The sequence below is a fragment of the Erinaceus europaeus genome, chromosome 18, assembly GCF_950295315.1.
Source record: "Erinaceus europaeus chromosome 18, mEriEur2.1, whole genome shotgun sequence".
Taxonomy (NCBI): Eukaryota; Metazoa; Chordata; class Mammalia; order Eulipotyphla; family Erinaceidae; genus Erinaceus; species Erinaceus europaeus.
Genome location: NC_080179.1, coordinates 78,315,402 through 78,338,015, shown reverse-complemented (window position 1 = coordinate 78,338,015; position 22,614 = coordinate 78,315,402). Strand labels below are relative to the sequence as shown.

The following is a 22,614-nucleotide window of genomic DNA, read 5'->3' as shown; positions in this document are numbered from 1 at the left end:
GGACCCCAGATCAGATCACATCACATCAATTGGGTTGATGGCCAAGAATATTTATACACCTTTCCCAGATTTGGGAGCTACTCTCATCCCTGATCCAGCTTTCTGGTCCTTCTGCCAGCCATGACATTGCCTCCCCAGAGAATAATTAGGATCTACCTGCATTTCAGATTTCAGGCTCAGGCTGAAAAACAAACAAACAAACAAACAAACAAACAAACAAACACTAGTATAGCCACAGGCCCTTTGGAATGTAACTCAAATATGCCTCCTAGCTGTCTACAAAATGGAGAGCAACCACACTCTTCATCTGTACTAGTCCACTCTTTAGGCCCATCATTGGTCAACAATTGGTTTGGATTTATAAGTTAACTCTATTTTGCACCACCAGGTTCCAGATGCTAGCATGATGCTGACCAGACTTCCCTGGACAGACAACCCCACCCATGTGTCCTGGAGCTCCGCTTCCCCAGAGCCCTTCCCCGCTAGGGAAAGAGAGAGCCAGGTTGCAGTATGGACCGACCTGTCAACGCTCATGTTCAGCTGGGAAGCAGTTACAGAAGCCAGAACTCCCACCCGCACACCACACACGCACATGCACACGCACACGCACATGCACATGCACACGTACACACGCGTGCACACACACGCACGCACGCACGCACGCACACACACACACACACACACACACGCACACACACCTTCTGCATCCCACAGTGACCCTGGGTCCATACTCCCAGAGGGATAAAGAATTGGAAAGCTACCAGAGGAGGGGAGGGCAAGGGAGGGGAGGGGATACAGAGTTCTGGTGGTGGGAATTGTGTGCAGTTGGACCCCTCTTCTCCAGTGGTTTTCTCAATGTTTCTTTTTGATAAATAAATAAATAAATAAATAAATAAATTTGAGAGAGAGAGGGAGAGAGACAGAGAGAGGGAGAGAGGCAGAGAGAGACAGAGACAGAGAGAGAGAAGCTTAAGCACACCTGGCGCAAAGCACAAGGACTGGCGTAAGGATCCCTGTTCGAGCCCCCGGCTCCCCACCTGCAGGGGAGTCGCTTCCCAAGTGGTGAAGCAGGTCTGTGGGTGTCTGTCTTTCTCTCTCCCTCTCTGTCTTCCCCTCCACTCTCCATTTCTCTCGGTCCTATCCAACAACAACGACATCCATCATAACTCCAACAATAAAACAACCAGGGCAACCAAAGGGAATGAATCAAGACATAACAATGATTTTCCAAAAGGATTCCGGGAGGTGGTGGGGTGGTCAAGCTTTAGACTCTCAAGCATGAGGTCCCGAGTTGGATCCCCGGCAGCACATGTGCCAGAGTGATGTGTGGTTCTCCCTCTGTCCTCCTATCGTTCTCATCCATAAAAAAGTCTTTCCAAAAAAACAACTTGTCCAGAACAGATGAAAAAGAGAGAGAGCGAGAGAGAAGAAGGGGTCGTGTGCCCAGGACAAGCTGCTGGGCAATGCGCTGCAGAGGCAGGCAGGCAGGCAGGCAGGCAGGCAGGCAGCAAAAGCCTACAGCACCCGGTATTCCCAGGCGGTCTCCCATCCAAGTACTAACCAGGCCCGACCCTGCTTAGCTTCCGAGATGAGACGAGATCGGGCGTGTTCACGGTGGTATGGCCGTAGACGCACACAGCCCTTTCTGCCGGCCTCAAGAAGCCAAGCCGCCAGCCGCCGGCGCAACAGCGACGCCCACTGGCCGGCTCCGCACACTGCCACCCCTCCACGAGTGCCCGCTGGCCACCTGCACCCAACACACCACCCCCACCCACCCCACGCCGCCCCAGCCTCCGCCCCAGCCACCACCACCATCACCACCCGGCACCCCTCACAAAGCCCACACCGCTGCACAGGCAGGCAGGCTGGCAGCGACACATGCGGGGACACGCTGCGCACCCACACGCACGCCACATACACACGGACAGCCTGCCTGCCTGCCTGCCTGCCTGCCTGCCTGCCTGCCTGCATGATGCCTGCTGCCGGCTAACTGCCTCTGCTCCACAGGCTGCCTGCTGACCCACCCAACTGCTTCTCCTGGAGCGGGAGAACCAGGCACCAGGGCCAAGGAGAGCACAAGCCCCACTCCCACAGGGAGACCCACTCCCAGCTGAGGAGGAGGAGGTGGAGGAGCAGGAGGAGGAGCAGGAGGAGGAGAAGAAAAGGTCTGGTGGTGGCAAAGCAGTTGTCTTGCCTAAGGGTCCAGGTAGTACTTCAATAGTTAAGTCATTACTTACTGACAACATAAAAAAAAATGTAGAGAGGAAAAGAAGAGTTCAATGACCAGCATTACCCTAAACCCTAGGTGAGTACTGATATGACAGAGAGCAGAAAGAAGTTAGGAAGAAAAGAAAGGAGAAAGAAGCTGAGGGAGAGAGAGAGAAAGAAAGAAAGAGGGAGAGAGAGGGAGACACTTGAGAGAGAGAGAGAGAGAGAGAGAGAGAGAGAGAAAAGGGAAGCAGGGCTTTTGCAAAGTTAACCCAATTCACATAGGCTCACTCCTAAGCTGAATATGGACCCCAGATCAGATCACATCACATCAATTGGGTTGATGGCCAAGAATATTTATACACCTTTCCCAGATTTGGGAGCTACTCTCATCCCTGATCCAGCTTTCTGGTCCTTCTGCCAGCCATGACATTGCCTCCCCAGAGAATAATTAGGATCTACCTGCATTTCAGATTTCAGGCTCAGGCTGAAAAACAAACAAACAAACAAACACTAGTATAGCCACAGGCCCTTTGGAATGTAACTCAAATATGCCTCCTAGCTGTCTACAAAATGGAGAGCAACCACACTCTTCATCTGTACTAGTCCACTCTTTAGGCCCATCATTGGTCAACAATTGGTTTGGATTTATAAGTTAACTCTATTTTGCACCACCAGGTTCCAGATGCTAGCATGATGCTGACCAGACTTCCCTGGACAGACAACCCCACCCATGTGTCCTGGAGCTCCGCTTCCCCAGAGCCCTTCCCCACTAGGGAAAGAGAGAGCCAGGTTGCAGTATGGACCGACCTGTCAACGCTCATGTTCAGCTGGGAAGCAGTTACAGAAGCCAGAACTCCCACCCGCACACCACACACGCACATGCACACGCACACGCACATGCACATGCACACGTACACACGCGTGCACACACACGCACGCACGCACGCACACACACACACACACACACACACACGCACACACACCTTCTGCATCCCACAGTGACCCTGGGTCCATACTCCCAGAGGGATAAAGAATTGGAAAGCTACCAGAGGAGGGGAGGGCAAGGGAGGGGAGGGGATACAGAGTTCTGGTGGTGGGAATTGTGTGCAGTTGGACCCCTCTTCTCCAGTGGTTTTCTCAATGTTTCTTTTTGATAAATAAATGAATAAATAAATAAATAAATTTGAGAGAGAGAGGGAGAGAGACAGAGAGAGGGAGAGAGGCAGAGAGAGACAGAGACAGAGAGAGAGAAGCTTAAGCACACCTGGCGCAAAGCACAAGGACTGGCGTAAGGATCCCTGTTCGAGCCCCCGGCTCCCCACCTGCAGGGGAGTCGCTTCCCAAGTGGTGAAGCAGGTCTGTGGGTGTCTGTCTTTCTCTCTCCCTCTCTGTCTTCCCCTCCACTCTCCATTTCTCTCGGTCCTATCCAACAACAACGACATCCATCATAACTCCAACAATAAAACAACCAGGGCAACCAAAGGGAATGAATCAAGACATAACAATGATTTTCCAAAAGGATTCCGGGAGGTGGTGGGGTGGTCAAGCTTTAGACTCTCAAGCATGAGGTCCCGAGTTGGATCCCCGGCAGCACATGTGCCAGAGTGATGTGTGGTTCTCCCTCTGTCCTCCTATCGTTCTCATCCATAAAAAAGTCTTTCCAAAAAAACAACTTGTCCAGAACAGATGAAAAAGAGAGAGAGCGAGAGAGAAGAAGGGGTCGTGTGCCCAGGACAAGCTGCTGGGCAATGCGCTGCAGAGGCAGGCAGGCAGGCAGGCAGGCAGGCAGCAAAAGCCTACAGCACCCGGTATTCCCAGGCGGTCTCCCATCCAAGTACTAACCAGGCCCGACCCTGCTTAGCTTCCGAGATCAGACGAGATCGGGCGTGTTCAGGGTGGTATGGCCGTAGACGCACACAGCCCTTTCTGCCGGCCTCAAGAAGCCAAGCCGCCAGCCGCCGGCGCAACAGCGACGCCCACTGGCCGGCTCCGCACACTGCCACCCCTCCACGAGTGCCCGCTGGCCACCTGCACCCAACACACCACCCCCACCCACCCCACGCCGCCCCAGCCTCCGCCCCAGCCACCACCACCATCACCACCCGGCACCCCTCACAAAGCCCACACCGCTGCACAGGCAGGCAGGCTGGCAGCGACACATGCGGGGACACGCTGCGCACCCACACGCACGCCACATACACACGGACAGCCTGCCTGCCTGCCTGCCTGCCTGCCTGCCTGCCTGCCTGCCTGCATGATGCCTGCTGCCGGCTAACTGCCTCTGCTCCACAGGCTGCCTGCTGACCCACCCAACTGCTTCTCCTGGAGCGGGAGAACCAGGCACCAGGGCCAAGGAGAGCACAAGCCCCACTCCCACAGGGAGACCCACTCCCAGCTGAGGAGGAGGAGGTGGAGGAGCAGGAGGAGGAGCAGGAGGAGGAGAAGAAAAGGTCTGGTGGTGGCAAAGCAGTTGTCTTGCCTAAGGGTCCAGGTAGTACTTCAATAGTTAAGTCATTACTTACTGACAACATAAAAAAAAATGTAGAGAGGAAAAGAAGAGTTCAATGACCAGCATTACCCTAAACCCTAGGTGAGTACTGATATGACAGAGAGCAGAAAGAAGTTAGGAAGAAAAGAAAGGAGAAAGAAGCTGAGGGAGAGAGAGAGAAAGAAAGAAAGAGGGAGAGAGAGGGAGACACTTGAGAGAGAGAGAGAGAGAGAGAGAGAGAGAGAGAAAAGGGAAGCAGGGCTTTTGCAAAGTTAACCCAATTCACATAGGCTCACTCCTAAGCTGAATATGGACCCCAGATCAGATCACATCACATCAATTGGGTTGATGGCCAAGAATATTTATACACCTTTCCCAGATTTGGGAGCTACTCTCATCCCTGATCCAGCTTTCTGGTCCTTCTGCCAGCCATGACATTGCCTCCCCAGAGAATAATTAGGATCTACCTGCATTTCAGATTTCAGGCTCAGGCTGAAAAACAAACAAACAAACAAACAAACACTAGTATAGCCACAGGCCCTTTGGAATGTAACTCAAATATGCCTCCTAGCTGTCTACAAAATGGAGAGCAACCACACTCTTCATCTGTACTAGTCCACTCTTTAGGCCCATCATTGGTCAACAATTGGTTTGGATTTATAAGTTAACTCTATTTTGCACCACCAGGTTCCAGATGCTAGCATGATGCTGACCAGACTTCCCTGGACAGACAACCCCACCCATGTGTCCTGGAGCTCCGCTTCCCCAGAGCCCTTCCCCGCTAGGGAAAGAGAGAGCCAGGTTGCAGTATGGACCGACCTGTCAACGCTCATGTTCAGCTGGGAAGCAGTTACAGAAGCCAGAACTCCCACCCGCACACCACACACGCACATGCACACGCACACGCACATGCACATGCACACGTACACACGCGTGCACACACACGCACGCACGCACGCACACACACACACACACACACACACACGCACACACACCTTCTGCATCCCACAGTGACCCTGGGTCCATACTCCCAGAGGGATAAAGAATTGGAAAGCTACCAGAGGAGGGGAGGGCAAGGGAGGGGAGGGGATACAGAGTTCTGGTGGTGGGAATTGTGTGCAGTTGGACCCCTCTTCTCCAGTGGTTTTCTCAATGTTTCTTTTTGATAAATAAATAAATAAATAAATAAATAAATAAATTTGAGAGAGAGAGGGAGAGAGACAGAGAGAGGGAGAGAGGCAGAGAGAGACAGAGACAGAGAGAGAGAAGCTTAAGCACACCTGGCGCAAAGCACAAGGACTGGCGTAAGGATCCCTGTTCGAGCCCCTGGCTCCCCACCTGCAGGGGAGTCGCTTCCCAAGTGGTGAAGCAGGTCTGTGGGTGTCTGTCTTTCTCTCTCCCTCTCTGTCTTCCCCTCCACTCTCCATTTCTCTCGGTCCTATCCAACAACAACGACATCCATCATAACTCCAACAATAAAACAACCAGGGCAACCAAAGGGAATGAATCAAGACATAACAATGATTTTCCAAAAGGATTCCGGGAGGTGGTGGGGTGGTCAAGCTTTAGACTCTCAAGCATGAGGTCCCGAGTTGGATCCCCGGCAGCACATGTGCCAGAGTGATGTGTGGTTCTCCCTCTGTCCTCCTATCGTTCTCATCCATAAAAAAGTCTTTCCAAAAAAACAACTTGTCCAGAACAGATGAAAAAGAGAGAGAGCGAGAGAGAAGAAGGGGTCGTGTGCCCAGGACAAGCTGCTGGGCAATGCGCTGCAGAGGCAGGCAGGCAGGCAGGCAGCAAAAGCCTACAGCACCCGGTATTCCCAGGCGGTCTCCAATCCAAGTACTAACCAGGCCCGACCCTGCTTAGCTTCCGAGATCAGACGAGATCGGGCGTGTTCAGGGTGGTATGGCCGTAGACGCACACAGCCCTTTCTGCCGGCCTCAAGAAGCCAAGCCGCCAGCCGCCGGCGCAACAGCGACGCCCACTGGCCGGCTCCGCACACTGCCACCCCTCCACGAGTGCCCGCTGGCCACCTGCACCCAACACACCACCCCCACCCACCCCACGCCGCCCCAGCCTCCGCCCCAGCCACCACCACCATCACCACCCAGCACCCCTCACAAAGCCCACACCGCTGCACAGGCAGGCAGGCTGGCAGCGACACATGCGGGGACACGCTGCGCACCCACACGCACGCCACATACACACGGACAGCCTGCCTGCCTGCCTGCCTGCCTGCATGATGCCTGCTGCCGGCTAACTGCCTCTGCTCCACAGGCTGCCTGCTGACCCACCCAACTGCTTCTCCTGGAGCGGGAGAACCAGGCACCAGGGCCAAGGAGAGCACAAGCCCCACTCCCACAGGGAGACCCAATCCCAGCTGAGGAGGAGGAGGTGGAGGAGCAGGAGGAGGAGCAGGAGGAGGAGAAGAAAAGGTCTGGTGGTGGCAAAGCAGTTGTCTTGCCTAAGGGTCCAGGTAGTACTTCAATAGTTAAGTCATTACTTACTGACAACATAAAAAAAAAATGTAGAGAGGAAAAGAAGAGTTCAATGACCAGCATTACCCTAAACCCTAGGTGAGTACTGATATGACAGAGAGCAGAAAGAAGTTAGGAAGAAAAGAAAGGAGAATGAAGCTGAGGGAGAGAGAGAGAAAGAAAGAAAGAAAGAAAGAGGGAGAGAGAGGGAGACACTTGAGAGAGAGAGAGAGAAAAGGGAAGCAGGGCTTTTGCAAAGTTAACCCAATTCACATAGGCTCACTCCTAAGCTGAATATGGACCCCAGATCAGATCACATCACATCAATTGGGTTGATGGCCAAGAATATTTATACACCTTTCCCAGATTTGGGAGCTACTCTCATCCCTGATCCAGCTTTCTGGTCCTTCTGCCAGCCATGACATTGCCTCCCCAGAGAATAATTAGGATCTACCTGCATTTCAGATTTCAGGCTCAGGCTGAAAAACAAACAAACAAACAAACAAACAAACACTAGTATAGCCACAGGCCCTTTGGAATGTAACTCAAATATGCCTCCTAGCTGTCTACAAAATGGAGAGCAACCACACTCTTCATCTGTACTAGTCCACTCTTTAGGCCCATCATTGGTCAACAATTGGTTTGGATTTATAAGTTAACTCTATTTTGCACCACCAGGTTCCAGATGCTAGCATGATGCTGACCAGACTTCCCTGGACAGACAACCCCACCCATGTGTCCTGGAGCTCCGCTTCCCCAGAGCCCTTCCCCGCTAGGGAAAGAGAGAGCCAGGTTGCAGTATGGACCGACCTGTCAACGCTCATGTTCAGCTGGGAAGCAGTTACAGAAGCCAGAACTCCCACCCGCACACCACACACGCACATGCACACGCACACGCACATGCACATGCACACGTACACACGCGTGCACACACACGCACGCACGCACGCACACACACACACACACACACACACACACGCACACACACCTTCTGCATCCCACAGTGACCCTGGGTCCATACTCCCAGAGGGATAAAGAATTGGAAAGCTACCAGAGGAGGGGAGGGCAAGGGAGGGGAGGGGATACAGAGTTCTGGTGGTGGGAATTGTGTGCAGTTGGACCCCTCTTCTCCAGTGGTTTTCTCAATGTTTCTTTTTGATAAATAAATAAATAAATAAATAAATAAATAAATAAATTTGAGAGAGAGAGGGAGAGAGACAGAGAGAGGGAGAGAGGCAGAGAGAGACAGAGACAGAGAGAGAGAAGCTTAAGCACACCTGGCGCAAAGCACAAGGACTGGCGTAAGGATCCCTGTTCGAGCCCCCGGCTCCCCACCTGCAGGGGAGTCGCTTCCCAAGTGGTGAAGCAGGTCTGTGGGTGTCTGTCTTTCTCTCTCCCTCTCTGTCTTCCCCTCCACTCTCCATTTCTCTCGGTCCTATCCAACAACAACGACATCCATCATAACTCCAACAATAAAACAACCAGGGCAACCAAAGGGAATGAATCAAGACATAACAATGATTTTCCAAAAGGATTCCGGGAGGTGGTGGGGTGGTCAAGCTTTAGACTCTCAAGCATGAGGTCCCGAGTTGGATCCCCGGCAGCACATGTGCCAGAGTGATGTGTGGTTCTCCCTCTGTCCTCCTATCGTTCTCATCCATAAAAAAGTCTTTCCAAAAAAACAACTTGTCCAGAACAGATGAAAAAGAGAGAGAGCGAGAGAGAAGAAGGGGTCGTGTGCCCAGGACAAGCTGCTGGGCAATGCGCTGCAGAGGCAGGCAGGCAGGCAGGCAGGCAGGCAGCAAAAGCCTACAGCACCCGGTATTCCCAGGCGGTCTCCCATCCAAGTACTAACCAGGCCCGACCCTGCTTAGCTTCCGAGATCAGACGAGATCGGGCGTGTTCAGGGTGGTATGGCCGTAGACGCACACAGCCCTTTCTGCCGGCCTCAAGAAGCCAAGCCGCCAGCCGCCGGCGCAACAGCGACGCCCACTGGCCGGCTCCGCACACTGCCACCCCTCCACGAGTGCCCGCTGGCCACCTGCACCCAACACACCACCCCCACCCACCCCACGCCGCCCCAGCCTCCGCCCCAGCCACCACCACCATCACCACCCGGCACCCCTCACAAAGCCCACACCGCTGCACAGGCAGGCAGGCTGGCAGCGACACATGCGGGGACACGCTGCGCACCCACACGCACGCCACATACACACGGACAGCCTGCCTGCCTGCCTGCCTGCCTGCCTGCCTGCCTGCATGATGCCTGCTGCCGGCTAACTGCCTCTGCTCCACAGGCTGCCTGCTGACCCACCCAACTGCTTCTCCTGGAGCGGGAGAACCAGGCACCAGGGCCAAGGAGAGCACAAGCCCCACTCCCACAGGGAGACCCACTCCCAGCTGAGGAGGAGGAGGTGGAGGAGCAGGAGGAGGAGCAGGAGGAGGAGAAGAAAAGGTCTGGTGGTGGCAAAGCAGTTGTCTTGCCTAAGGGTCCAGGTAGTACTTCAATAGTTAAGTCATTACTTACTGACAACATAAAAAAAAATGTAGAGAGGAAAAGAAGAGTTCAATGACCAGCATTACCCTAAACCCTAGGTGAGTACTGATATGACAGAGAGCAGAAAGAAGTTAGGAAGAAAAGAAAGGAGAAAGAAGCTGAGGGAGAGAGAGAGAAAGAAAGAAAGAAAGAGGGAGAGAGAGGGAGACACTTGAGAGAGAGAGAGAGAAAAGGGAAGCAGGGCTTTTGCAAAGTTAACCCAATTCACATAGGCTCACTCCTAAGCTGAATATGGACCCCAGATCAGATCACATCACATCAATTGGGTTGATGGCCAAGAATATTTATACACCTTTCCCAGATTTGGGAGCTACTCTCATCCCTGATCCAGCTTTCTGGTCCTTCTGCCAGCCATGACATTGCCTCCCCAGAGAATAATTAGGATCTACCTGCATTTCAGATTTCAGGCTCAGGCTGAAAAACAAACAAACAAACAAACAAACAAACACTAGTATAGCCACAGGCCCTTTGGAATGTAACTCAAATATGCCTCCTAGCTGTCTACAAAATGGAGAGCAACCACACTCTTCATCTGTACTAGTCCACTCTTTAGGCCCATCATTGGTCAACAATTGGTTTGGATTTATAAGTTAACTCTATTTTGCACCACCAGGTTCCAGATGCTAGCATGATGCTGACCAGACTTCCCTGGACAGACAACCCCACCCATGTGTCCTGGAGCTCCGCTTCCCCAGAGCCCTTCCCCGCTAGGGAAAGAGAGAGCCAGGTTGCAGTATGGACCGACCTGTCAACGCTCATGTTCAGCTGGGAAGCAGTTACAGAAGCCAGAACTCCCACCCGCACACCACACACGCACATGCACACGCACATGCACATGCACACGTACACACGCGTGCACACACACGCACGCACGCACGCACACACACACACACACACACACGCACACACACCTTCTGCATCCCACAGTGACCCTGGGTCCATACTCCCAGAGGGATAAAGAATTGGAAAGCTACCAGAGGAGGGGAGGGCAAGGGAGGGGAGGGGATACAGAGTTCTGGTGGTGGGAATTGTGTGCAGTTGGACCCCTCTTCTCCAGTGGTTTTCTCAATGTTTCTTTTTGATAAATAAATAAATAAATAAATAAATAAATAAATAAATAAATTTGAGAGAGAGAGGGAGAGAGACAGAGAGAGGGAGAGAGGCAGAGAGAGACAGAGACAGAGAGAGAGAAGCTTAAGCACACCTGGCGCAAAGCACAAGGACTGGCGTAAGGATCCCTGTTCGAGCCCCCGGCTCCCCACCTGCAGGGGAGTCGCTTCCCAAGTGGTGAAGCAGGTCTGTGGGTGTCTGTCTTTCTCTCTCCCTCTCTGTCTTCCCCTCCACTCTCCATTTCTCTCGGTCCTATCCAACAACAACGACATCCATCATAACTCCAACAATAAAACAACCAGGGCAACCAAAGGGAATGAATCAAGACATAACAATGATTTTCCAAAAGGATTCCGGGAGGTGGTGGGGTGGTCAAGCTTTAGACTCTCAAGCATGAGGTCCCGAGTTGGATCCCCGGCAGCACATGTGCCAGAGTGATGTGTGGTTCTCCCTCTGTCCTCCTATCGTTCTCATCCATAAAAAAGTCTTTCCAAAAAAACAACTTGTCCAGAACAGATGAAAAAGAGAGAGAGCGAGAGAGAAGAAGGGGTCGTGTGCCCAGGACAAGCTGCTGGGCAATGCGCTGCAGAGGCAGGCAGGCAGGCAGGCAGGCAGGCAGCAAAAGCCTACAGCACCCGGTATTCCCAGGCGGTCTCCCATCCAAGTACTAACCAGGCCCGACCCTGCTTAGCTTCCGAGATCAGACGAGATCGGGCGTGTTCAGGGTGGTATGGCCGTAGACGCACACAGCCCTTTCTGCCGGCCTCAAGAAGCCAAGCCGCCAGCCGCCGGCGCAACAGCGACGCCCACTGGCCGGCTCCGCACACTGCCACCCCTCCACGAGTGCCCGCTGGCCACCTGCACCCAACACACCACCCCCACCCACCCCACGCCGCCCCAGCCTCCGCCCCAGCCACCACCACCATCACCACCCAGCACCCCTCACAAAGCCCACACCGCTGCACAGGCAGGCAGGCTGGCAGCGACACATGCGGGGACACGCTGCGCACCCACACGCACGCCACATACACACGGACAGCCTGCCTGCCTGCCTGCCTGCCTGCCTGCCTGCCTGCCTGCCTGCATGATGCCTGCTGCCGGCTAACTGCCTCTGCTCCACAGGCTGCCTGCTGACCCACCCAACTGCTTCTCCTGGAGCGGGAGAACCAGGCACCAGGGCCAAGGAGAGCACAAGCCCCACTCCCACAGGGAGACCCAATCCCAGCTGAGGAGGAGGAGGTGGAGGAGCAGGAGGAGGAGCAGGAGGAGGAGAAGAAAAGGTCTGGTGGTGGCAAAGCAGTTGTCTTGCCTAAGGGTCCAGGTAGTACTTCAATAGTTAAGTCATTACTTACTGACAACATAAAAAAAAATGTAGAGAGGAAAAGAAGAGTTCAATGACCAGCATTACCCTAAACCCTAGGTGAGTACTGATATGACAGAGAGCAGAAAGAAGTTAGGAAGAAAAGAAAGGAGAATGAAGCTGAGGGAGAGAGAGAGAAAGAAAGAAAGAAAGAAAGAGGGAGAGAGAGGGAGACACTTGAGAGAGAGAGAGAGAAAAGGGAAGCAGGGCTTTTGCAAAGTTAACCCAATTCACATAGGCTCACTCCTAAGCTGAATATGGACCCCAGATCAGATCACATCACATCAATTGGGTTGATGGCCAAGAATATTTATACACCTTTCCCAGATTTGGGAGCTACTCTCATCCCTGATCCAGCTTTCTGGTCCTTCTGCCAGCCATGACATTGCCTCCCCAGAGAATAATTAGGATCTACCTGCATTTCAGATTTCAGGCTCAGGCTGAAAAACAAACAAACAAACAAACAAACAAACACTAGTATAGCCACAGGCCCTTTGGAATGTAACTCAAATATGCCTCCTAGCTGTCTACAAAATGGAGAGCAACCACACTCTTCATCTGTACTAGTCCACTCTTTAGGCCCATCATTGGTCAACAATTGGTTTGGATTTATAAGTTAACTCTATTTTGCACCACCAGGTTCCAGATGCTAGCATGATGCTGACCAGACTTCCCTGGACAGACAACCCCACCCATGTGTCCTGGAGCTCCGCTTCCCCAGAGCCCTTCCCCGCTAGGGAAAGAGAGAGCCAGGTTGCAGTATGGACCGACCTGTCAACGCTCATGTTCAGCTGGGAAGCAGTTACAGAAGCCAGAACTCCCACCCGCACACCACACACGCACATGCACACGCACACGCACATGCACATGCACACGTACACACGCGTGCACACACACGCACGCACGCACGCACGCACACACACGCACGCACGCACGCACGCACACACACACACACACACACGCACACACACCTTCTGCATCCCACAGTGACCCTGGGTCCATACTCCCAGAGGGATAAAGAATTGGAAAGCTACCAGAGGAGGGGAGGGCAAGGGAGGGGAGGGGATACAGAGTTCTGGTGGTGGGAATTGTGTGCAGTTGGACCCCTCTTCTCCAGTGGTTTTCTCAATGTTTCTTTTTGATAAATAAATAAATAAATTTGAGAGAGAGAGGGAGAGAGACAGAGAGAGGGAGAGAGGCAGAGAGAGACAGAGACAGAGAGAGAGAAGCTTAAGCACACCTGGCGCAAAGCACAAGGACTGGCGTAAGGATCCCTGTTCGAGCCCCCGGCTCCCCACCTGCAGGGGAGTCGCTTCCCAAGTGGTGAAGCAGGTCTGTGGGTGTCTGTCTTTCTCTCTCCCTCTCTGTCTTCCCCTCCACTCTCCATTTCTCTCGGTCCTATCCAACAACAACGACATCCATCATAACTCCAACAATAAAACAACCAGGGCAACCAAAGGGAATGAATCAAGACATAACAATGATTTTCCAAAAGGATTCCGGGAGGTGGTGGGGTGGTCAAGCTTTAGACTCTCAAGCATGAGGTCCCGAGTTGGATCCCCGGCAGCACATGTGCCAGAGTGATGTGTGGTTCTCCCTCTGTCCTCCTATCGTTCTCATCCATAAAAAAGTCTTTCCAAAAAAACAACTTGTCCAGAACAGATGAAAAAGAGAGAGAGCGAGAGAGAAGAAGGGGTCGTGTGCCCAGGACAAGCTGCTGGGCAATGCGCTGCAGAGGCAGGCAGGCAGGCAGGCAGGCAGGCAGCAAAAGCCTACAGCACCCGGTATTCCCGGGCGGTCTCCCATCCAAGTACTAACCAGGCCCGACCCTGCTTAGCTTCCGAGATCAGACGAGATCGGGCGTGTTCAGGGTGGTATGGCCGTAGACGCACACAGCCCTTTCTGCCGGCCTCAAGAAGCCAAGCCGCCAGCCGCCGGCGCAACAGCGACGCCCACTGGCCGGCTCCGCACACTGCCACCCCTCCACGAGTGCCCGCTGGCCACCTGCACCCAACACACCACCCCCACCCACCCCACGCCGCCCCAGCCTCCGCCCCAGCCACCACCACCATCACCACCCGGCACCCCTCACAAAGCCCACACCGCTGCACAGGCAGGCAGGCTGGCAGCGACACATGCGGGGACACGCTGCGCACCCACACGCACGCCACATACACACGGACAGCCTGCCTGCCTGCCTGCCTGCCTGCCTGCCTGCATGATGCCTGCTGCCGGCTAACTGCCTCTGCTCCACAGGCTGCCTGCTGACCCACCCAACTGCTTCTCCTGGAGCGGGAGAACCAGGCACCAGGGCCAAGGAGAGCACAAGCCCCACTCCCACAGGGAGACCCACTCCCAGCTGAGGAGGAGGAGGTGGAGGAGCAGGAGGAGGAGCAGGAGGAGGAGAAGAAAAGGTCTGGTGGTGGCAAAGCAGTTGTCTTGCCTAAGGGTCCAGGTAGTACTTCAATAGTTAAGTCATTACTTACTGACAACATAAAAAAAAATGTAGAGAGGAAAAGAAGAGTTCAATGACCAGCATTACCCTAAACCCTAGGTGAGTACTGATATGACAGAGAGCAGAAAGAAGTTAGGAAGAAAAGAAAGGAGAAAGAAGCTGAGGGAGAGAGAGAGAAAGAAAGAAAGAAAGAAAGAAAGAGGGAGAGAGAGGGAGACACTTGAGAGAGAGAGAGAGAAAAGGGAAGCAGGGCTTTTGCAAAGTTAACCCAATTCACATAGGCTCACTCCTAAGCTGAATATGGACCCCAGATCAGATCACATCACATCAATTGGGTTGATGGCCAAGAATATTTATACACCTTTCCCAGATTTGGGAGCTACTCTCATCCCTGATCCAGCTTTCTGGTCCTTCTGCCAGCCATGACATTGCCTCCCCAGAGAATAATTAGGATCTACCTGCATTTCAGATTTCAGGCTCAGGCTGAAAAACAAACAAACAAACAAACAAACAAAGAAAAACTAGTATAGCCACAGGCCCATTGGAATGTAACTCAAATATGCCTCCTAGCTGTCTACAAAATGGAGAGCAACCACACTCTTCATCTGTACTAGTCCACTCTTTAGGCCCATCATTGGTCAACAATTGGTTTGGATTTATAAGTTAACTCTATTTTGCACCACCAGGTTCCAGATGCTAGCATGATGCTGACCAGACTTCCCTGGACAGACAACCCCACCCATGTGTCCTGGAGCTCCGCTTCCCCAGAGCCCTTCCCCGATAGGGAAAGAGAGAGCCAGGTTGCAGTATGGACCGACCTGTCAACGCTCATGTTCAGCTGGGAAGCAGTTACAGAAGCCAGAACTCCCACCCGCACACCACACACGCACATGCACACGCACACGCACATGCACATGCACACGTACACACGCGTGCACACACACGCACGCACGCACACACACACACACACACACGCACACACACCTTCTGCATCCCACAGTGACCCTGGGTCCATACTCCCAGAGGGATAAAGAATTGGAAAGCTACCAGAGGAGGGGAGGGCAAGGGAGGGGAGGGGATACAGAGTTCTGGTGGTGGGAATTGTGTGCAGTTGGACCCCTCTTCTCCAGTGGTTTTCTCAATGTTTCTTTTTGATAAATAAATAAATAAATTTGAGAGAGAGAGGGAGAGAGACAGAGAGAGGGAGAGAGGCAGAGAGAGACAGAGACAGAGAGAGAGAAGCTTAAGCACACCTGGCGCAAAGCACAAGGACTGGCGTAAGGATCCCTGTTCGAGCCCCCGGCTCCCCACCTGCAGGGGAGTCGCTTCCCAAGTGGTGAAGCAGGTCTGTGGGTGTCTGTCTTTCTCTCTCCCTCTCTGTCTTCCCCTCCACTCTCCATTTCTCTCGGTCCTATCCAACAACAACGACATCCATCATAACTCCAACAATAAAACAACCAGGGCAACCAAAGGGAATGAATCAAGACATAACAATGATTTTCCAAAAGGATTCCGGGAGGTGGTGGGGTGGTCAAGCTTTAGACTCTCAAGCATGAGGTCCCGAGTTGGATCCCCGGCAGCACATGTGCCAGAGTGATGTGTGGTTCTCCCTCTGTCCTCCTATCGTTCTCATCCATAAAAAAGTCTTTCCAAAAAAACAACTTGTCCAGAACAGATGAAAAAGAGAGAGAGCGAGAGAGAAGAAGGGGTCGTGTGCCCAGGACAAGCTGCTGGGCAATGCGCTGCAGAGGCAGGCAGGCAGGCAGGCAGGCAGGCAGCAAAAGCCTACAGCACCCGGTATTCCCGGGCGGTCTCCCATCCAAGTACTAACCAGGCCCGACCCTGCTTAGCTTCCGAGATCAGACGAGATCGGGCGTGTTCAGGGTGGTATGGCCGTAGACGCACACAGCCCTTTCTGCCGGCCTCAAGAAGCCAAGCCGCCAGCCGCCGGCGCAACAGCGACGCCCACTGGCCAGCTCCGCACACTGCCACCCCTCCACGAGTGCCCGCTGGCCACCTGCACCCAACACACCACCCCCACCCACCCCACGCCGCCCCAGCCTCCGCCCCAGCCACCACCACCATCACCACCCGGCACCCCTCACAAAGCCCACACCGCTGCACAGGCAGGCAGGCTGGCAGCGACACATGCGGGGACACGCTGCGCACCCACACGCACGCCACATACACACGGACAGCCTGCCTGCCTGCCTGCCTGCCTGCCTGCCTGCCTGCATGATGCCTGCTGCCGGCTAACTGCCTCTGCTCCACAGGCTGCCTGCTGACCCACCCAACTGCTTCTCCTGGAGCGGGAGAACCAGGCACCAGGGCCAAGGAGAGCACAAGCCCCACTCCCACAGGGAGACCCACTCCCAGCTGAGGAGGAGGAGGTGGAGGAGCAGGAGGAGGAGCAGGAGGAGGAGAAGAAAAGGTCTGGTGGTGGCAAAGCAGTTGTCTTGCCTAAGGGTCCAGGTAGTACTTCAATAGTTAAGTCATTACTTACTGACAACATAAAAAAAAATGTAGAGAGGAAAAGAAGAGTTCAATGACCAGCATTACCCTAAACCCTAGGTGAGTACTGATATGACAGAGAGCAGAAAGAAGTTAGGAAGAAAAGAAAGGAGAAAGAAGCTGAGGGAGAGAGAGAGAAAGAAAGAAAGAGGGAGAGAGAGGGAGACACTTGAGAGAGAGAGAGAGAGAGAAAAGGGAAGCAGGGCTTTTGCAAAGTTAACCCAATTCACATAGGCTCACTCCTAAGCTGAATATGGACCCCAGATCAGATCACATCACATCAATTGGGTTGATGGCCAAGAATATTTATACACCTTTCCCAGATTTGGGAGCTACTCTCATCCCTGATCCAGCTTTCTGGTCCTTCTGCCAGCCATGACATTGCCTCCCCAGAGAATAATTAGGATCTACCTGCATTTCAGATTTCAGGCTCAGGCTGAAAAACAAACAAACAAACAAACAAACAAACACTAGTATAGCCACAGGCCCTTTGGAATGTAACTCAAATATGCCTCCTAGCTGTCTACAAAATGGAGAGCAACCACACTCTTCATCTGTACTAGTCCACTCTTTAGGCCCATCATTGGTCAACAATTGGTTTGGATTTATAAGTTAACTCTATTTTGCACCACCAGGTTCCAGATGCTAGCATGATGCTGACCAGACTTCCCTGGACAGACAACCCCACCCATGTGTCCTGGAGCTCCGCTTCCCCAGAGCCCTTCCCCGCTAGGGAAAGAGAGAGCCAGGTTGCAGTATGGACCGACCTGTCAACGCTCATGTTCAGCTGGGAAGCAGTTACAGAAGCCAGAACTCCCACCCGCACACCACACACGCACATGCACACGCACACGCACATGCACATGCACACGTACACACGCGTGCACACACACGCACGCACGCACGCACACACACACACACACACGCACACACACCTTCTGCATCCCACAGTGACCCTGGGTCCATACTCCCAGAGGGATAAAGAATTGGAAAGCTACCAGAGGAGGGGAGGGCAAGGGAGGGGAGGGGGTACAGAGTTCTGGTGGTGGGAATTGTGTGCAGTTGGACCCCTCTTCTCCAGTGGTTTTCTCAATGTTTCTTTTTGATAAATAAATAAATAAATAAATAAATAAATTTGAGAGAGAGAGGGAGAGAGACAGAGAGAGGGAGAGAGGCAGAGAGAGACAGAGACAGAGAGAGAGAAGCTTAAGCACACCTGGCGCAAAGCACAAGGACTGGCGTAAGGATCCCTGTTCGAGCCCCCGGCTCCCCACCTGCAGGGGAGTCGCTTCCCAAGTGGTGAAGCAGGTCTGTGGGTGTCTGTCTTTCTCTCTCCCTCTCTGTCTTCCCCTCCACTCTCCATTTCTCTTGGTCCTATCCAACAACAACGACATCCATCATAACTCCAACAATAAAACAACCAGGGCAACCAAAGGGAATGAATCAAGACATAACAATGATTTTCCAAAAGGATTCCGGGAGGTGGTGGGGTGGTCAAGCTTTAGACTCTCAAGCATGAGGTCCCGAGTTGGATCCCCGGCAGCACATGTGCCAGAGTGATGTGTGGTTCTCCCTCTGTCCTCCTATCGTTCTCATCCATAAAAAAGTCTTTCCAAAAAAACAACTTGTCCAGAACAGATGAAAAAGAGAGAGAGCGAGAGAGAAGAAGGGGTCGTGTGCCCAGGACAAGCTGCTGGGCAATGCGCTGCAGAGGCAGGCAGGCAGGCAGGCAGCAAAAGCCTACAGCACCCGGTATTCCCAGGCGGTCTCCCATCCAAGTACTAACCAGGCCCGACCCTGCTTAGCTTCCGAGATCAGACGAGATCGGGCGTGTTCAGGGTGGTATGGCCGTAGACGCACACAGCCCTTTCTGCCGGCCTCAAGAAGCCAAGCCGCCAGCCGCCGGCGCAACAGCGACGCCCACTGGCCGGCTCCGCACACTGCCACCCCTCCACGAGTGCCCGCTGGCCACCTGCACCCAACACACCACCCCCACCCACCCCACGCCGCCCCAGCCTCCGCCCCAGCCACCACCACCATCACCACCCAGCACCCCTCACAAAGCCCACACCGCTGCACAGGCAGGCAGGCTGGCAGCGACACATGCGGGGACACGCTGCGCACCCACACGCACGCCACATACACACGGACAGCCTGCCTGCCTGCCTGCCTGCCTGCCTGCCTGCCTGCCTGCATGATGCCTGCTGCCGGCTAACTGCCTCTGCTCCACAGGCTGCCTGCTGACCCACCCAACTGCTTCTCCTGGAGCGGGAGAACCAGGCACCAGGGCCAAGGAGAGCACAAGCCCCACTCCCACAGGGAGACCCAATCCCAGCTGAGGAGGAGGAGGTGGAGGAGCAGGAGGAGGAGCAGGAGGAGGAGAAGAAAAGGTCTGGTGGTGGCAAAGCAGTTGTCTTGCCTAAGGGTCCAGGTAGTACTTCAATAGTTAAGTCATTACTTACTGACAACATAAAAAAAAATGTAGAGAGGAAAAGAAGAGTTCAATGACCAGCATTACCCTAAACCCTAGGTGAGTACTGATATGACAGAGAGCAGAAAGAAGTTAGGAAGAAAAGAAAGGAGAAAGAAGCTGAGGGAGAGAGAGAGAAAGAAAGAAAGAAAGAGGGAGAGAGAGGGAGACACTTGAGAGAGAGAGAGAGAGAGAAAAGGGAAGCAGGGCTTTTGCAAAGTTAACCCAATTCACATAGGCTCACTCCTAAGCTGAATATGGACCCCAGATCAGATCACATCACATCAATTGGGTTGATGGCCAAGAATATTTATACACCTTTCCCAGATTTGGGAGCTACTCTCATCCCTGATCCAGCTTTCTGGTCCTTCTGCCAGCCATGACATTGCCTCCCCAGAGAATAATTAGGATCTACCTGCATTTCAGATTTCAGGCTCAGGCTGAAAAACAAACAAACAAACAAACAAACAAACACTAGTATAGCCACAGGCCCTTTGGAATGTAACTCAAATATGCCTCCTAGCTGTCTACAAAATGGAGAGCAACCACACTCTTCATCTGTACTAGTCCACTCTTTAGGCCCATCATTGGTCAACAATTGGTTTGGATTTATAAGTTAACTCTATTTTGCACCACCAGGTTCCAGATGCTAGCATGATGCTGACCAGACTTCCCTGGACAGACAACCCCACCCATGTGTCCTGGAGCTCCGCTTCCCCAGAGCCCTTCCCCGCTAGGGAAAGAGAGAGCCAGGTTGCAGTATGGACCGACCTGTCAACGCTCATGTTCAGCTGGGAAGCAGTTACAGAAGCCAGAACTCCCACCCGCACACCACACACGCACATGCACATGCACACGCACATGCACACGTACACACGCGTGCACACACACGCACGCACACACACACACACACACGCACACACACCTTCTGCATCCCACAGTGACCCTGGGTCCATACTCCCAGAGGGATAAAGAATTGGAAAGCTACCAGAGGAGGGGAGGGCAAGGGAGGGGAGGGGATACAGAGTTCTGGTGGTGGGAATTGTGTGCAGTTGGACCCCTCTTCTCCAGTGGTTTTCTCAATGTTTCTTTTTGATAAATAAATAAATAAATAAATAAATAAATAAATAAATAAATTTGAGAGAGAGAGGGAGAGAGACAGAGAGAGGGAGAGAGGCAGAGAGAGACAGAGACAGAGAGAGAGAAGCTTAAGCACACCTGGCGCAAAGCACAAGGACTGGCGTAAGGATCCCTGTTCGAGCCCCCGGCTCCCCACCTGCAGGGGAGTCGCTTCCCAAGTGGTGAAGCAGGTCTGTGGGTGTCTGTCTTTCTCTCTCCCTCTCTGTCTTCCCCTCCACTCTCCATTTCTCTCGGTCCTATCCAACAACAACGACATCCATCATAACTCCAACAATAAAACAACCAGGGCAACCAAAGGGAATGAATCAAGACATAACAATGATTTTCCAAAAGGATTCCGGGAGGTGGTGGGGTGGTCAAGCTTTAGACTCTCAAGCATGAGGTCCCGAGTTGGATCCCCGGCAGCACATGTGCCAGAGTGATGTGTGGTTCTCCCTCTGTCCTCCTATCGTTCTCATCCATAAAAAAGTCTTTCCAAAAAAACAACTTGTCCAGAACAGATGAAAAAGAGAGAGAGCGAGAGAGAAGAAGGGGTCGTGTGCCCAGGACAAGCTGCTGGGCAATGCGCTGCAGAGGCAGGCAGGCAGGCAGGCAGGCAGGCAGCAAAAGCCTACAGCACCCGGTATTCCCAGGCGGTCTCCCATCCAAGTACTAACCAGGCCCGACCCTGCTTAGCTTCCGAGATCAGACGAGATCGGGCGTGTTCAGGGTGGTATGGCCGTAGACGCACACAGCCCTTTCTGCCGGCCTCAAGAAGCCAAGCCGCCAGCCGCCGGCGCAACAGCGACGCCCACTGGCCGGCTCCGCACACTGCCACCCCTCCACGAGTGCCCGCTGGCCACCTGCACCCAACACACCACCCCCACCCACCCCACGCCGCCCCAGCCTCCGCCCCAGCCACCACCACCATCACCACCCGGCACCCCTCACAAAGCCCACACCGCTGCACAGGCAGGCAGGCTGGCAGCGACACATGCGGGGACACGCTGCGCACCCACACGCACGCCACATACACACGGACAGCCTGCCTGCCTGCCTGCCTGCCTGCCTGCCTGCCTGCATGATGCCTGCTGCCGGCTAACTGCCTCTGCTCCACAGGCTGCCTGCTGACCCACCCAACTGCTTCTCCTGGAGCGGGAGAACCAGGCACCAGGGCCAAGGAGAGCACAAGCCCCACTCCCACAGGGAGACCCACTCCCAGCTGAGGAGGAGGAGGTGGAGGAGCAGGAGGAGGAGCAGGAGGAGGAGAAGAAAAGGTCTGGTGGTGGCAAAGCAGTTGTCTTGCCTAAGGGTCCAGGTAGTACTTCAATAGTTAAGTCATTACTTACTGACAACATAAAAAAAAATGTAGAGAGGAAAAGAAGAGTTCAATGACCAGCATTACCCTAAACCCTAGGTGAGTACTGATATGACAGAGAGCAGAAAGAAGTTAGGAAGAAAAGAAAGGAGAAAGAAGCTGAGGGAGAGAGAGAGAAAGAAAGAAAGAAAGAGGGAGAGAGAGGGAGACACTTGAGAGAGAGAGAGAGAAAAGGGAAGCAGGGCTTTTGCAAAGTTAACCCAATTCACATAGGCTCACTCCTAAGCTGAATATGGACCCCAGATCAGATCACATCACATCAATTGGGTTGATGGCCAAGAATATTTATACACCTTTCCCAGATTTGGGAGCTACTCTCATCCCTGATCCAGCTTTCTGGTCCTTCTGCCAGCCATGACATTGCCTCCCCAGAGAATAATTAGGATCTACCTGCATTTCAGATTTCAGGCTCAGGCTGAAAAACAAACAAACAAACAAACAAAGAAACACTAGTATAGCCACAGGCCCTTTGGAA

At 53.3% G+C, this 22,614-nt stretch overlaps 9 non-coding genes across 9 annotated transcripts; all 9 read right to left on the bottom strand.

Annotated features, from left to right (window-relative positions):
- Positions 1 to 1,512: 1,512 nt before the first annotated feature.
- LOC132534442 (5S ribosomal RNA) lies at positions 1,513 to 1,631 on the bottom strand. The gene has a single exon (XR_009546169.1). It is a non-coding gene; the product is annotated as a 5S ribosomal RNA (ribosomal RNA).
- A 2,373-nt stretch (positions 1,632 to 4,004) lies between these two features.
- LOC132534566 (5S ribosomal RNA) lies at positions 4,005 to 4,123 on the bottom strand. Its single transcript, XR_009546262.1, has one exon. It is a non-coding gene; the product is annotated as a 5S ribosomal RNA (ribosomal RNA).
- Positions 4,124 to 6,500: 2,377 nt separating this feature from the next.
- On the bottom strand, positions 6,501 to 6,619 carry LOC132534434 (5S ribosomal RNA). The gene has a single exon (XR_009546161.1). It is a non-coding gene; the product is annotated as a 5S ribosomal RNA (ribosomal RNA).
- Positions 6,620 to 8,985: 2,366 nt separating this feature from the next.
- Positions 8,986 to 9,104, bottom strand: LOC132534565 (5S ribosomal RNA). The gene has a single exon (XR_009546261.1). It is a non-coding gene; the product is annotated as a 5S ribosomal RNA (ribosomal RNA).
- Positions 9,105 to 11,469: 2,365 nt separating this feature from the next.
- LOC132534564 (5S ribosomal RNA) lies at positions 11,470 to 11,588 on the bottom strand. Its single transcript, XR_009546260.1, has one exon. It is a non-coding gene; the product is annotated as a 5S ribosomal RNA (ribosomal RNA).
- Positions 11,589 to 13,975: 2,387 nt separating this feature from the next.
- On the bottom strand, positions 13,976 to 14,094 carry LOC132534418 (5S ribosomal RNA). Its single transcript, XR_009546145.1, has one exon. It is a non-coding gene; the product is annotated as a 5S ribosomal RNA (ribosomal RNA).
- Positions 14,095 to 16,443: 2,349 nt separating this feature from the next.
- LOC132534417 (5S ribosomal RNA) lies at positions 16,444 to 16,562 on the bottom strand. The gene has a single exon (XR_009546144.1). It is a non-coding gene; the product is annotated as a 5S ribosomal RNA (ribosomal RNA).
- Positions 16,563 to 18,909: 2,347 nt separating this feature from the next.
- On the bottom strand, positions 18,910 to 19,028 carry LOC132534563 (5S ribosomal RNA). The gene has a single exon (XR_009546259.1). It is a non-coding gene; the product is annotated as a 5S ribosomal RNA (ribosomal RNA).
- A 2,361-nt stretch (positions 19,029 to 21,389) lies between these two features.
- On the bottom strand, positions 21,390 to 21,508 carry LOC132534562 (5S ribosomal RNA). The gene has a single exon (XR_009546258.1). It is a non-coding gene; the product is annotated as a 5S ribosomal RNA (ribosomal RNA).
- Positions 21,509 to 22,614: the final 1,106 nt, after the last annotated feature.